The sequence below is a fragment of the Panthera uncia genome, chromosome C2, assembly GCF_023721935.1.
Source record: "Panthera uncia isolate 11264 chromosome C2, Puncia_PCG_1.0, whole genome shotgun sequence".
NCBI classification, from domain to species: Eukaryota; Metazoa; Chordata; class Mammalia; order Carnivora; family Felidae; genus Panthera; species Panthera uncia.
This window is the reverse complement of record NC_064810.1, coordinates 20,993,085-21,010,862: the sequence shown is the minus strand read 5'-3', so window position 1 is coordinate 21,010,862 and position 17,778 is coordinate 20,993,085.

Genomic DNA, 17,778 nt, shown 5'->3' with positions numbered 1-17,778 from the left:
TTGCAAATGAGCTAAATGGGTGATGGGCATTAAGGAGAGCACTTGTAATGAGCACTGGGTGTTATATGTAATGATGAATCACTAGATTCTACTTCTTAAACCAATGCTACACTATATGTTAGGTAACTTGAATTCAAATAAAATCTTGGAAGAAAAAAAAGAAAACTTTTCAATCTCACTTTTCAGTCTTTCTTATGATTTAGAAAAAAGTTTACACTATCACACTTTTTTTTTTTCCTAGACATGCTTTCTTGACAGTGCTAAGAAGCCATTTTTAAATTTTAGCATCTTTTCCCATTGGAAGAGTGAGAATGTCCCAAGTTATTACATCCTGGTTGTTATTGTGCTTGTTTAACACATCTTGCTGCAATTTATCTCACTTCTGTTGAGTTTTGCTATAAGTAGGAAAAAGAAACCAGGGAACATCTTCTGTACACTGCCTGGGCATCTCTTTAGCTAGGTCACCAAACTCATTAGCACATTTTCTACTTTCCACTTTATTATAGGCAAGAAAGTTGTTAAGTTTCACAAGTATGTAATAAGAATCCTCATTTCTTCTTGTTTCAGTAGCATGCTCTTTATTTCCTTCTTGGCTTTCACCAGTAGCAGGCTCCAAGTTCAGATTTCTACAGGGAGTGAGTTTTGTCTATCAAAGTCTTCAAAATTCTTCTAGCCCACATCTACTGCCAGTTTCAAAAGCCATTCCCACGTTTGTAGGTATTTGTTATGGCAATATCCCATACTCAGATATCTAGTTCCTCTGAAAAGCTGTAATCAAAATGTTGGCTAGGGATAGTTTCTCATCTGGAGGCTAAAATGAGTAGAATCTACTTGCAGACCTGCATTGTGTTTATACTATTACTCGCTAGTTGTCTTCTGAAGGCCACCCTTAGTTCCTAGAGGCCACCTACAGTTTCTTGACATGTGGGCTTATAACATACCAAATTTTTTCATGAAAGGCTGAGAGGAAATCGAAGGTTTCATCAAAATGAATGCTACATGTACATAATCAAATATATATATATTTTATATATATATTATATTATATATATATGATCACTTATCTCCTTTCACTTTTTGCATATTCTACTGATTATAAGCAAATAATAGGTCCAATAAACATTCAAGTATAGGAGATCATGTACATATGTGACTACCAGGAGGTGGAGATCATGGGTTTGCCTTGAGAGTGAAATCTCCACAAAGTCCATCCTCAAATTTCTTTTGAACCCAGTCTTGATATTTGCTTAGAGATGAGAATTTTACATATATCATCTACTTACGTTCTTGTAATAGTGTCTAATTAGATGAATATTGTCATTCTGATTTCACATGTGAGAAAATGGAGGTGATTAATTTGCTGATGATAACAGAAGTAGTGATTCTATCTAATTTTGCATGCAGTAGGGTTTTTTTTTTTTGCAAAAATCATTTCCTCATAACACTCCTTCCTGCCCTGCCTTTGCAATTCCCAAACAACCTACTTATCTTCTCATCTAAGAGAATGTGCAGTCATCAATACATTCTAATTCATAGGACTATGTTAAGAATCAGCTCTTGAAGGAGACTTCCCACTGCTTTTATCTGTCAAATAGCTGCATTTCATTGATAAAATAACAAAATTCAGAAAGAGCAGGCAAGCAAGATTTCCTTGAAGATAAATAGAACCCAGTAGAACAGCTGGTCCCAAAGATCAGGTCTTTGCCAGAGGCTCTTTGTATGCTTCCAATGATGGCAACCATTTAGGATTTCTGAACTCCACTACTATAAACAAATATTACTTAGGCTTATTCTATATACTATATTCTATCCTGATTTTTATCTTGGACATTCATAAATATTTGGAATATTTACAAATTAAATTATATTTAAATACAAATACTCATAAATTTTAACCTGATTATTCATAAATAATTGCACAATATGTTATTAAACAGATACTTAACGGAGGACCATAGTATTTCACTCTTTATAAAAAAGCCACCAGCTATTACAATTAAAAGTAAATGGTTTGCTAGAAGTGTGTCTACAGAGCAAGAAGCTTGATCTTCACCATGTGTATTAGCTGTGTCCTATGCTTCCCCTCTGTACTCTCACAGTGTATCACAAGCTTGAGAAAAAGAAGTATCTACAAGCTTCTGATTGAAGGAAAAAAACAACTGCTCCAAAATGAGTCATACAGAATTATAAAAATGACTCTGAAGGACAAAAATGCAGAAAACATACTTATCACCATAGTTTCTGTAAAATGTTTTCTCAGAACAATGCGCTTATAACAAATAAACTCATTGCCCCTTAAAGATTATTTCTACATTTCTTCTGCAATCATAGAAACTCTAGTTTTTCTGTTTGTTTTAACATCTTTACTGAGCTATAGTTCACAACCATAAGATTCACCCATTTAAAATACACAATTTGATATTTAAAAAAAATTGTTTTCACAGAGTTTTGCAACCATTACTAGAAACTAAGTTTGGAACACTTTAATTACTTCAAAAATAAACCCTATCTTTTATCAGCTGAACTGTACTCCCACCATCCTAAACCCTAGGAAACCACTAATCTTTCTGTCTGCAGATTTGTCTATTCTGGAAATTTCTTGAAAATGGAGCAATACAATTTGATCTTTTATCATTGGTTTATTTCACTTAGCATAATGGTTTTAAAATTTACCCAAATGTATTAGTTATTCATTCCTTTCCATTTTTTAATCCTTTCATTGTAAGGATAGACCACATTTTGTTTACCCAGATATCAGTGATGCACATTTGGGTTATTTCCATTTGTGGTCTGTAATAGTCAAGAAATTCTGCTATGAATAATTATACAGAAATTTTTGTGTGCACATATGTTTTCACTTCTCTTGGACATGTACTGCTATAGACTGAATGTTTACATTTCCCAAAATTCATATGTTAAATCCTAAGACCAATGTGATGATATTCAGATATGGGGCCATTGGGAGTGTTTAGGTCATGAAAGTGGAGATACAGTTAATAGAATTAAATGACCATATGAAAGAGGCCCCAAAGAGCTGCCTTGTACTTTATGCCATATTAGGACAGTAAAAAGGCAGCCATCTATTAATGAGGAACAAAGCTCTCAAAGACACTGTATCTGTCGGCACCTTGTTCTTGGACTGCCCTCATCCCACACTGTGAAAAATAAAATTGTGTTGTTTATGAACTATCTAGTGTATGCTGTTTTTTTATAGCATTCTGCATGGACTAAGACAGATATAGGTACAAGGAATGAGGTAATAAGTTATTCTTAGTGCTAGATTGATTACACTGAATTGTTTCCATTATTGGAAGGAGAGGCATTTTGTCCTGATTGGAATAGACATGTGCTCTGGATATGAATATACCTTCTATGTGTACAAAGCTTCTTCCCAAACTACTATCTGTCCACTATCATGGTATTCCATACATCATTGTTTCTCATTGAGGTACTCACTTTATGGGGGAAAGAAAAGTGTGGCAATGGACCCATGTTCATGAAATTCAGTGATCTCTCCATGTTCCTCCAAACCATAATGACATTCTAGAGGGAGAAATGTTTCCAACAGGAAACACAAGATTCCATTGCATGGAAAGTTAAGACTTACACTCAGCCACTTTGACTTCCTCATGCCTTTGAATTAGCAACGAAATAAGGAAGTTAGAGTGTTGGCCGAGGTGATTCAACCTTAAGGGAAAATTTGACTACCACTCCACAAATAAAGTAAGGAGGAGGGAGCCTGGAATATAGGAGAGGTCCTAGAATGTCTCTTAGTATTACCCTGACCTAAGATTAAGGTTAATGGAAAACCATTAAGGATCCAATCCAGGCAGGATTAGTAACAGTCTAGACCCTTCAGGAATGAAGGTTGGATCAAGTCACCAGGTAAAGAACCATAACTAGCTGAGGTGATTGTTGAAGGCAAGGGGAATACAGAATGGGTAGTAGAAGAAGGTAGTTATAAATATGAGCTACAACCACGTCTAAAACAGAAATGAGGACTGTAATTATCATGAGTAGTTCCTCTTAATTATGAAATCATTTGTGTGTATATATACATTTATTAAGCAAATATCCATTTTCTTTCCTCTTATACATTAAGCAAATAGCCATTTTCTTTCCTCTTATTCTCTTATCATGTGATATAAAATGCATCTACTTTATATCAGTATTGAAGTATCGTTCATTTTACATCATAGCATTCAAGTTACAGGATAATATCAGGAGAAAAGTAAACATCTCAAGGACTTTACAACCTCTTTGGAGAAGGGGTTAGTGTGCTTTCAGCTGTACATAGGATAGTTGCATCATATTAGGTGGAATTATGATCTTGTCATTGCTTTTATTTGGAGATTAATTATGGTTAGGGAAAAAGCCAGTTTGATGGGGAGTGAATGTCTGATGATTAATTTTATGTGTTAACATGATTGGGCTATGGGATGCCAAGATAGCTGGTAAAACATTATTTCTGGGTGTGTCTGTGAGGAGGTTTCTAGAAGAGATTAGGGTTTGTATTAGTACAATGAATAAAGATTGTCCTCACCATTTTGTGTGGGCATCAATCCGTTGAGGTCTTGAATAGAACAAAAGGTGGAGAAAGGGTGAATTTCTCTTTTGTTGAGCTGGGACATCCATATACTCCTGTTCTAGGACATCGGTGTTCCCAGTTTTTGGGGTTTTGGATTATGACCAGGATTTATGCCATTGGTTCCTCTAGTTCTCATGCCTTCAGACTTATACCACTGGTTTTGGAGTTATACCACTGACTTTCTTTGTTCTCTAGATTGTAGACTGCAGGTCATGGGACTTCTCAATTTCTACAGTCGCCTGCGTCAATTCCTGTAATACTTACATTATTTATGGGTTCTATTTCTCTGGAGAACATTCACTAATACATATACTTAGGAGCAGAATTACTGGGTCATATGGTAACTCTTATGTTTTACATTATGAGAAACTGCTGGTTTTCCAAAGCAGCTACATTATTTCATATTCCCACCGGCAATTAATAAAGGATTAACTATTACACTTTCAACAATCCTAAGCAAGACTTGTTACATTCCGTCTTTTTAATTAGAGTCATTCTAGTATGTATAAAGTGGTATCTCTTTGTGGTTTTGATCCTCATTTTCATAATGACTAATGATAATAAGCACCTTTTCATGTGCTTGTTCGCCATAAGTGTGTCTTCTTTGAAGACAAATCTAATCTTGTCTATTTTAAAAATAAGGTTGTTTGTATCTTAATATTATTGCATCATAAAAGTTCTTTATATATTTTAGATATGGATCTCATATCAGATAAATAACTTGCAAATATTTTTCCCATGCTGCGCATTGGCTTTCCAATTTCTTGATGGTGTACTTTGAAGCAAGAAACATTTTTAATTTTGATAAAGTTTACATAATCTATTTTTCTCTTTTTTGCTTTTGGTGTCACATATACAAAATTATCGACTGGCTTAATATTGCAGACATTTGTTGCCATGCTTTCTTCTAGGAGGTTTATAGTGTTAGTATTTATTTCTGGAATCTCAATTTTAGTACCTGACCTTAGGTCTTGCTTTGTGTCTGTACATTTGTCTTGATTTCTATAGCTTTGTAGTAAATTTTAAAATCAGAATGTGTGAGTCCTCTAACTTTGCTAAACTTTTTACAGATAGTTTTGATTTTTTTTCTGACATTTGACTATTCAAATAATGATTGGTCTGACTATTATGAGTTCCTTATATCTTTATATAAATTTAGGACCACCTTGGCAATGTTTTGAAGGAAAAGAAAAAGCGAGCTGCAATTAAGATAGGGATTGCTTTGAATTTGTAGATAAATTTTGAGAGTATTGACATGTTAATAATATTAAGGCTTCTGACCCATGTACATATCTTTCCTTCGATGTGAGTCATTTAATTTCTTTCAACAATGTTTTGTAACTTTTAGTTTACAAGTGGTGCATCTCTTTAGTGCATTCTCAATTTTTTCAGCTTATTATTTTTGTTTTTTTGAGAGAGAGAGAGAGAAAGAGCGAGTGATGTAGGGGCAGAGAGAGAGGGAGAAAGAGAATCCCAAGCAGGATTTGTGCTTTCAGTGCAGAGCCATACATGGGGCTCTGTCCCACAAACTGGAGATCATGTCCTGAGCTGAAATCAAGAGTCAGATGCTCAACCTACTGAGTCACATAGGTGCCCCAATACATTTTCAAGGTTTTTTTGATGCAAATGTAAGTGGGATGGTTTTCTTAAGATCATTTTGAATTGTTCATTGCTAGTGCCTAGAAATGTAAATATTTTTTGTATAAGATTCAATATCTTGCAACTGTTTTGAGCTCATTTATTGGTTCTGTTTTTTTAGTAGAGTCCCTAGAATTTTCTCCTTGCACAATTATATGATCTTGAAATAGAATTAGCTTTACCTTATCCTTTGTAATTATGATGTCATTTCTTTTCACTGTATTTTTCTTCCCTAATCATTCTGGCAAGAATTTCTAGTACAATATCAAATAGGAGTAGCAAAAATAGACATTTTTGTCTTAGTCCTGATATTGGCATGAAAACAGTTTATAACTATTAAATCCTATGTTAATTGTAAAAGATACACTTTATCAAGCTGAATAAGTTATCTTCTATTCATAAGTTATTGATCATTTTATCATTGAAATGTTTGGAATTTTGTCATATTCTTTTTCTGTGTCTACAGAGATCACCATGTGATTTTATTTATTTATTTATTTATTTATCTATTTATGTATTTATTTATATTTTTTATTTTTATTCAATTAATATGTTTAATATTTACAAATCTTCAATTATTAAACCAAACTGGAATTTCTAGGATCAATTTCACTCTGTCATAGTATATACTTGGTTGTTTTTCTATTTGTTTGCTCATTTGTTGTATTGTAGGATTTGTTTGCGGGTACCTCATTAAGGATTTTTACATCTTGTTCACAAGAGACATCTGTTTTCAGTTTTCTTCTCTTGTGATATTTTTTTCTCATTGCATTACCAGGGAAATGAGTTGCCTCATTGAATGAGAGGATGTGTTCCTTTCTGTTCTATTTTATGAAAGAATTTATAAAGAATTTGTGTCAATTACTCAGTAAATGTTTGGTAAATTTTTCCTGTGAAAAATTTTCTAGGCTCAGGCTTTATTTTTGGAAAGTTTTAAAATTATTAATTCAAATTATTTACAGGTGATATCTCTATTAGTATTTTCTTTTTCTTTTTGAATCATTTTTGGTAATTTGTATCCTTTTAAGAATTTGGGCATATTATCTACATGACCCATTTTTTTGCCATATTGTTGTTCATAGTATTTTTATATAAGCCTTGTACCTATAAGTTCAACAGTGATCCCCTTTCTTCCATTACTAGCTTTAATAACTTGAGTTTCCTCTTTTTCAACTTGTCAATCTAAATAATTGCCAATTATGTTGATCTCAAATAACCAACTTTTTGTTTCTTTGATTTTGTGCATTGATTTTCTTATATTTTAATTATTTCTGCTTCAATCTTTACTGTTTAATTTTTTTTTTACTTAAGTAGACTTTGCATTTTACTCTCTAATTTCTTACAGTGGAAGATTAAGTTAGTGGTTTGAGATATATATTTTTAAAAGAGATGCTTACAACTATACATTTCCTGCTAAGCACTGCCTTAACTGAGTTGTATAAGTATTAACATGTTGAGCTTTGATTTTTATTCATCTCAAAGTTCTTCATCATTTTTCTGATTGTCTTTGGGATTCTTTTTTGACCCTCTGGTTATTTAGATTTGTGTTATGTAATTTGCTTATATTTGTCAATTTTCCCAATGCCCTTTGTTATTGATCTGAGTTAATTCTTTTGTGGTTAAGAATATACTTTACATCATATAAATATTTTAAAATTTGCTGTGGCTTTGTTTTGCACAAGTGGATATTGTAACTGTTATAGTGTTCCACGAGTGTATGAGAGGGATGAGTATATAGCTATTGTTGGGAAGACTATGTTCCAGGTAACTGTTAGGGATACTTACTGCTGTTCAAGTCCTCTCTTTGCTTGGAGTTCTATCCATTATGGAAATCTACAACTAATAGTGTTGAACTGTTTATTTCTTCCTTCAAGCTGTCAATTTTGCTTTGTGTATTTTGGAGATCTTTATTAGGTGCTTATATGTTTCTAATTTTTATATCTTCTTTGATAAACTTTTTGAAGTTTTTCTTTTCTTCCTTCTTTTTTTTTCTTGTCAGATTGTTTAACTAAAACACCCCCAGTTCATCCATTTCTCCTGTCCTTCAGCCCCACCTTTGGCAACCACCAATCTGTTCTCTGTGTCTATGAATTTGTTTTTATCTTGTGTTTTTTTTGTTTGTTTTTAAGATTTCATGTATTAAAAAAAAAAAAAAAGATTCCACATATAAGATCACATGGTATTTTCTTTCTCTGTTTCACTTATTTTACTTAGCATCATGCCCACAAGGTCCATTCATGAGGTTGTAGGTTGCAAGATTTCAATTTTTTTATGGCTGAATAATATTACATTATCTATATATACACTGCATCTTTTTTACTAATTCATCCATTAGTGCATGCTTAGGGTGTTCCATATCTTGGCTATTGTAAATAATGCTGCAATACATATGAGGGTGAAGATGTCTTTTAGAGTTGTTATTTTCATCTTCTGTAGATAAATAACCAGAATTAGAATTGCTGGATTATATGGTAGTTTTATTTTTAATTTTTGAAGACCCTCCATACTGTTTAACTCAGTGGATGCACCAGTTTGCATTCCCACCAACAGTGCACAAGAGTTGTATTGTTTTGTATCTTTGCTGACACTTATTTCCTGCCTTTTTGATAATAGCCATTCTAACAGTGTGGGGTGATAGCTTATTGTAGTTTTGTTTTGCATTTCCCTTATGATTAATGACATTGAAGTTCTTTTCATGTGCCTGTTGGTAATCTGTATGCCTTTTTGGAAAAGTATCTATTTAAATCCTCTGCCATTTTATTATTATTATTATTATTATTATTAATTTTTTAAATTATTATTTACTTTGGAGTTGTAATAGCTCTCTATATGTTTTTGATATTAGTCTCTTATCAGATATACGACTTGCGAATATTTTGTTTCATTTAGTAGTTTGCCTTTTCATTTTGTTGATAATTTCCTTTACCGTGCAGAAGCTTTTTAGTTTAATGTAGTCCCATTTTTTTAAATTTGTTTATAAAAACAATCCCATTTACAATTACATTGATGTGGTCCCATTTGTTCATTGTGTTTAAAAAATCCCGTTTACAATTGCATAAAAAAGAATAAAATGACTAAAAATAAATTTAACCAAAGAAACAAAAAAAACCCCACTATGTATTGAAAATTACAAGCTATTAACACAAGAAATTGAAGATAATACAAATAAATAGAAAGATACTCTATGCTTATGTATTGGAAGAATTAATATTGTTAAAATACCCATTATACCAAAAGCAATATAAGATTTGGTACAATCTCAGTCAGAACTCCAATGGCATTTTTTCAGAGAAATAGACAAAAAAAATCCTAAAATTTGTATGGAACCACAAAAGATCCTGAAAGCCAGAGCAGTCTTAAGAAATAACAAAGACAGAAGCATCATGCTCTCCGATTTTAAAAATATATTTTCAGATTTAACACAATCCCTGTCAAAATGCCAATAGCATTTTCCACAGAGATAGAATAAAGAATCCTAAAATGTGTATGGAGCCACAACAGGCCCCAAATAACCAAATAACCAAAACATTCTTGTAATAGAAAAACAAAGCTGGAAGTATCACAATTCCAGATTGCAAGTTACACTGCAAAGCTGTAGTAATCAAAACAGTATGGCACTGGCACAAAAATGAACACAGATCAATAGAACAGGATAGAAAGCCCAGAAACAAACCCAAAATTATATGGTCAATTAGTTTCTAACAAAAGAGGCAAGAATATGCAATAGAAACAAGACTGTCTCTTCAACAAATGATTATGGGAAAACTGGACAGCAATATGCAAAAGAATGAAACTGGACCCTTTCTTACATCATACACAAAAAATAAATTCAAAATGGATGAAAGACCTAAATGTGAGACCTGAAACTGTACAAATCCTAGAAGAGAGCGCAGGCATTAATATCTCTGATATCAGCTATAGCAACAACCACTCTTGAAAACAGTAAGGAGGCTCCTCAAAAAATTAAAAATAGAATACCCTATTATCCAGTAATCACACTACTAGGTTTTCACCTGAAGAATACAAAAGCACTAATTTGAGCAAACATATCCACTCCTATGGTTATAGCAGCATTATTTATAATATCCAAATTATGGTAGCAGCCCAAGTGTCCATGAATAGATGAATGTATCAAGATATGAGATACACACACACACACACACACACACACACACACACACACACTGGGATATTTTTCAGCTGTAAAAAAGAATGAAATCTTGGGGCACCTGGGTAGCTCAGTTGGTCGAGCATCCGACCCTTGATTTTGGTTCAGGTCATGATCTCAGGGTCATGAGACTGATCCCTGTGTGGGAGTTGGGCATGGAGCCTACTTAAGATTCTCTCTCTCTCCTCTCTCTCTCTCTCTCTCTCTCCCTATCCCTGTCCCACTCCCCCACTCCTGGCTCACAGGCTCTCTCTCTCAAAAAAAAAAAGAATGAAATCTTGCCATTTGTAACAACATGGAGATAGAGAGTATAATGCTAAGTGAAATAAGTCAAGGAAAGACAAATATATGATTTAACTCATGTGGAATTTAAGACACAAAACAAGTGAATAAAGGGAAAAAAAGATAGAGAGAAACCAAGAAACAGACTCATAGATCAATGGAACAGAATAGAGAGCTTAGAGATAAACTCACATATATGCAATCAAATAATTTACAATTAAGAAACCAAGAATATACAGTAAGGAAAGAACAACTTCTTCAATAAATGTTTTTTTTTTAGTCTAACCATTAAGATAACATTGCACTTATTGAAGGTTTCTTGCATGGTAAGACATGGTAAGTCCCCCTTTCACCCTTTTGATTGTGTCCTTGGATCAAATATCTCTTACAGATGGTGTACCGTTGGATCTTATTTTTTAATCCAAATTGATAATCAACCTTCCATTGGATATTTTGATTCATTCATATATCGTGTTGTGTTTCTATGGCTGAATTTACAGCTGACATTTTGCATTTTGCTTTTTATATATCTCCTGTCTTTTTGTTGATTCATTCTTCCTTTACTGGCATTTTCTGTGTACAACATTATGTACATAATGTTTTATGCATTTGCTTTGTATCCGCTAAAAGAAAAAGAGAAGGCATGTGAAATTATGCTATATTTCATAATCACCCACATAATTATCTTTCCTGGATCTCTGCTCTTTCCTGTGCATTCAAATTACTATTTGGGGATGTCTGGGTGGTGCAGCCATTTAAGCGTCTGACTCAACTCAAATCATGATGTCACAGTTCATGGGTTCGAGACCCATATCCGGCTCTGTGTTGACAGCTCTGTCCCTCTCTGTCTCTCAAAAATGAATAAAAGTTAAAAACAAAACAAAACAAAACAAAACAAAACAAAACATTACTATCTGGAATCACTTGCATTTGACCTGAAGAATTTTATTTAGAATTTCTTGTAAGACAGATATGCTAGTAATAAATTTCAGCTGTTGTTTACCTGGGTCACACTTTCTCCATTCTTAACAGGTCTCTTAATATTTGTTGAAAATTAGACATTTTAGGTATAAATTGTTGCCATTCTAGATACACTTTTCTCCCTCCCCTCTCCCCTAGAGGTCGGTATCATTGCTATTGTTTATTTGGTCATTTGCTAATTTGTTTAGTGATTTGGCTTAATTTGTTTTGTGAAATATATTTATCCTTCAGAGTGCCACCTCTTACAAGCATGCTGATTTTTTTCCTTTGCTTTTAGCGTTAGAAAAGGCTAATTAATTATGCGTTTCCCATAGATCAGCATAAGCCAGTTACTGGTCAAGTTTCCACCTATGTCCCTTTGCCAGTTATATATTTACCCTTGACCTGTGGATGTACGTGTGGCATGGAGGCTAATGCCACGGATCAGGGAGATTATACCTTTCTCTATGTTTAACCAAGGACTACTAGTGTAGACGTTTCCTCTGTGATCGCTGTGGAGAAGGTGCAGCCTTGGGTATGCACACACTCAGCCAGACTGTCAGGAATAGTGTAATTTATTTTTAAACTTGGCTTCCTAAGAATTGCCCTGGATCAGAATAGCTTATTGAACAGCCAATGTATGTGTGAGGTTATACTTTAGCATCTGGTGCCAGAGAATCTTGTGCGATTTGAGATGTATCTGTATGCGGTTAGAGAATGTTTTCAAGTCTGCCCAACCTCCTGTCCTGGGCATTGGTTCAGCTTAGCACATTGACTGTGATCCCAGCAGAGCTCTTCTTGACTGTCCCTTTCCCCAGTTGTCTTTGTTAAACTCCCCATTGCTCTCCTGTTTCACTTGTTACCACCAGTATCAGGGAACAACCAGCGCTATCTTAACTGCTATCCTCATTCCACTTTTCCCAAATGTTCCAAGGAACCTTAATCTTCTGGATGGACACATGGCTATAAATACAAAGAACCATTTTTAGGCAACCTTGAACATTGATGTGGGAATGTGGCTAAGTTTAAACCAAGAAATGAGGAAAGGAAAGTAATGCGCGTAATTTCAGAAGTTGTCGTTTTCCTTCCTTTCTTCAGCCTTCTGCTGAGCTCATGGGTAATGGCCAGACCTTCATCGTATAACATGAAAAGAAGACTGTACTTCAGGAATGGTAAAACAAGAGGCTGCAAACATCCTGGTTCTCCTCCAAAAGCGAATTACACTGGGATGCCTTTATTTTACTTTTCATGTGATCGTTTAGTATGCTTGTGTTTTGCTTGATGCACTTTCATTTCACTACTCAGGTTAAATTCTCTATCGTCCCAATCAGATTTCTCTTTTTAAATAATCTGAACTGCTCATTTACTTGTTCTGTTAATTTATATATGTAGAGAGCTTAATGCACATTCTTATCCAGTAGCTCCCCATATATGTGATTTCAAACATCACAACCTATAAGTCAACTCAGGTTCCTACAGATCTCACATGTATATCAATTAGCCTCACCACACTTTTATTGAAATTATTTGCAAACATGCTTGTCACCCATATTTCCCCCCTTTGCTTCAGTTAACTTAAATAGCTTTTGATGTCATACTCACTTTTGGGTGATCATTGTAACCAGCACTTAGCTAGGTTTTGAATAAATACTAATGAAGTTTGCCAATAAGTTAATTGCATTTTATTGAACTGATATAGGGAACAGCAGAGTACCGAGAATACAAAAAGAAAGTACAAAAAAAAGTTCTAAAGAAAACTAAATCTATTTGGACAAAAGAAAATATAAGAGATTAATAGTAACAGAAGATTTAAAATGCTCGGTTAACATAAAGGCAAACGGATAACTCTGGATGTTCTTATAGAAGAGAGTGAAGAAAATCTTGGAAGGTAGTTTAAAGCTAGACAATAAAACACCAGAAAGACATTAAAAAGGAGACAATGTTGTTTTTTAAATACTTATTATTTAATTGTGATCAGTAAAATTAATATGCATTTTTCATTATGCAAGCTCTCTAACCCCATTTATGACTTTCTCCATTTGAAAAGTCGAATATAAACTTCAGATCATCTATTTTCTACCTCTGGCAGAGGGATATATATTTTTTAGTTGATGTTATTACTGAAAGTTGAATCTTCAACCAGAAAGAATATTAAGCAGCACTGATCAACACCAGGTGTAAAATTGGGCTTTTCTGCTGGTACCAGCACAGAAGGTGCAGAATTTACCCATTTAGTGTTCCTACTATGGCCTCTATGTGGCTGTTTATATTCTCAGGTAGGTTTCATAGTGATTGTTACAGAAATTTTCTATGAATGCACAAAAATTCTCATATTTAACATATAATCTTTTATAAACCTATTTACTCCTCTACAACTCAATTTCATTTTCGTATGACTAGATAATGGATAGCCTTAAAGTTCTATAATAAAAGCTGATCTCTACCTAAGATTAGGAAATAATATTCTCATAGCTAAGAGATAAAATCTCAAGATAGCTTGTCTCTAAATGGTACAGTATAGAGATTAATGTTCTTCTCATTGACTTCTTACTTTGTCATTTTAAAAAATTTAAAATTCACAAGGTTGGTCTTAATTCAGTAGCAAAATCATATATTTTTTTTAGTCACGTGATTAATCAAACCAATTTCTACTCAGTTGCACCAATGTATCCTTCTAAACCAGACCAACAATTTATATATTTTCATTCGAGATACATAAAGAACTAAGATTTTTCCTTTTTAGCAAATGTATTTTCATAGGTACTAAAAGTTTATTTATACTGCGTACATGTGACTTAGAAGCAGAGGTTAATTAGACAGCTTATCTGCTCTAGTCTAGTTTTAACATTATAATTCTTTGTAGTAAGAATAAAATCCAGCATACTGCAGGGACCGCCATTTATTGCCCTGATGCTATTAGTGGTCTGGAAACACAGGCCATTTTTTCATCAGACTCAGAATAATTATTTTTTAATATGGTTTATTCACTTTAAAATTCCAGAAATGTGTAAGAAGCTTTAAAAATAAGGCCACCCCACATCATCTATATTTTCTCTGTAGCAGACTTTTTTTTTTTTTTTCAAAGCATCAAGAAGTGCAGGGAGGTGTAAAGGTGAAGCTTTCAGACACCTTATTCCAAGTCTCTTTTCTAAATAATTCTTAGTTATCATTATATATTTTATCCTAAAATAGAAATATCCTATCAGTACACTATCATATTTTTACATCATATATATTATACATATATACACATATATAATATATATGTGTGTGTGTGCATGTGTATGCACACAAATATATACACATTATATGGATAAATGTAAAATATATTATACATGCATATAATTTATACAGAAAAGCATAAAACAGATAGTTCTGCAGTGATTACAAAAATTCTAAGAGTACTTACTCAGGGACTGATAAGCTATTCTTGATTTTTATAGATTTTTTTAAGCTTTTTGGGACCCCTGCGTGGCTCAGTGGGTTGTGTTTGACTCTTGATTTTTGTTCAGGGTCATAGGATCAAGCCCCATGTGGGGCTCCATGCTGAGCATGGAGCCTGCTTGGGATTCTCTCTCCCTCTCTCTCTGTCAAAAAAATAAATGAATTAATTAAAAAAAACTTTTTACTAGTCCATGAGTTTGGTTTGGTTTTACCACTAAATGAGTGATGAAGAAATTCAGACAGAGAAAATTTAAGTGACTTTTTTAGGGGTCACATACCTAGGAAATACTGAAGTCCACATTCAAAGTTAGAGGCCAAGCCCAGATTTATTGTGCATTTTAATTTTCTTTTGTAAGCTCATTACTTTTACTAATGTAATAATATCAATTTATCATAGTTTGTTGATATATTGACATGGCTGCTCCTTGAGAAAATATAAAAATGGGTACGATGCAAGGGAAGGGCTGGGTTTAGAACTATAGTTATGTTAGAGGTAATGGCCTCATTGAATTTCCAATTAAAATAACATAGGACATTAGAAAATGCCCAAAGAAGGCACAGAAAAAGTTATGTATCCACATAATGTTCAGCTGAGTTTTGAGAGGTGGTACTCTGGGCCCAGGGCAGGGAGTTTAAGGTATTTGACTGCCTTCTAGTGTCAATCTAATGAACTCTTTATTTGTTTCTTTTTAAAAATATTTTTAATGTTTATTTTTGAGAGAGAAAGAGAGAGAGTGTGAGCAGGGGAGGGACAAAAAGAGAGGGAGCCAGACTCCAAAGCAGGCTCTAGGCTCTGAGCGGTCAGCACAGAGCCCGACACAGGCTTGAACTCACAAACCATGAGATCATGATCTAGAACGAAGTTGGACCCCTTAACCAACTGAACCACCCAGGTTCCCCTGAGCTCTTTATTTTAATCAATTCCCAATGCTAGTCTGATATTCAGGGACACCATCTATAAAATATAAGGGCTGGGCTGTGAAATATAAGGATTATAGAGGTGCCAAAATTTTTTTCTTTTTAAGGATAAATTGCTTTATGAACAGATTTTAGGTGGAACTGCAAATGATAAAAGATATAAAAAATAAAATAAGCAAACAGACTTTCACTGAAAAAGCAGAGAGAGAACTTTTGTCTGGAAGACCTATTTGATTAGCTTCTGGTTCACCAATGATTTGGTCCTGGTGTTTTGTTCATGGACTCCAAGATTAATGAAGACACAATTTAACAAATAACCTGGATAAAATAATTCTTTTTTTAAATTTTTTAAATTTTTATTTATTTTTGAGAGAGAGAGACAGAGACAGAGTGTGAGCAGGGGAAGGGCAGAGAGAGAGGGAGACACAGACTCCTTGGTTTTGAAGGAATGTTTCTAGAAAATAGTACCTTAAATATATGTTGATTTCTTAGTTATAGCTTCTCAATTGAAAATAAATTCCATTAATTTGGATACCCTTAAACCAACAATTCTGATATTTACAAAGCAGTGAAAAGAAAACATGTTGCAAAGGAAATTAATACAATAAATAAGTAAACACTAAACTAAACTGAAATAGAAACCTAAGCAATTTTTCTTAATACTAATCATTTTATTTCATTTTTTATTTCATTTATTTATTTAATTAATTAATTTGTTTGTTTGTTTATCTATTTATTTATTCAGCAAAGAACCTGACATGGGGCCCAATCCTGCAAAACTTGAGATCATGACCTGAGTTGAAATCAAGAACTGTAAACTTAACAACTGAGCCACCCAGGGGCCCCTTAATATTATTTAATCATTTAACTCATATTAAAATCTTAAATACTTTGAAAGATGAGTTTTATTATTAAAAAGAATGAATACTTGTGATAACCTTTGAAATATCTGATATGGTTTTTTTTGTCTGATATGGTTTTTTTTGTTTGGTTTTTTTTGATGCATACATTTAAACCCCAAACTCTAGCTGAAATTTGAAATATGTAGAATTCTGAAACTTCTCATATTGCAGCTCTTTAATCAACTAGACCCCGCACTTTCGTGCATCTGGTTAGACTGAAATGTTTGGGATGGAATGAAGTGTTGAATGTGCTCTTTTTCAAACATAATATTTCCATATCATGAGATAATATCAATTCTGGCTGGATTAAAAATTGTAGCCATTTGTAGGGCATGTGATGATGACCTCTAGGTTCAAAGTCAGAGTGTAATGTCCTTTCTACTTTGCTACTTCCTGCAAAGTTTAGCTACATTTCCAAAGGGAGAGTCAATAATGCACATATGAAGACTGGAGAGGAAAGACTTCGCACTTCAGCAAAAGAGGAATTGATACCTTGGCTGGTTTATGTGTGTGCCCATGAATAGATGTGAGACCACAGATGGTATATTTTATATAGAAATAGATATATAGAACATTATACATCCAAAGGTAATATTATGCACCCATATGTGAAAAATCTGTAACTCAAAGGCGTAAAAGTATTCTAATTGTTTGCAAAGAGAAATAGACAGTGAGATTAATGAATTAGAAAATTGAGGGTCTTATTGTCAGATATTGAATGAACTGTAACCACATCTCTTGCATAATTTTCACATTTGAATTTTTAATTAACTAAATCTGGACTTAAATTATCATTTCATAATATCTAAAAATGCATCTGTAAAGATGTCAGAAGTTTTCTATAATAAAAATTAAATATGTAAAGTCATCTATGAGTA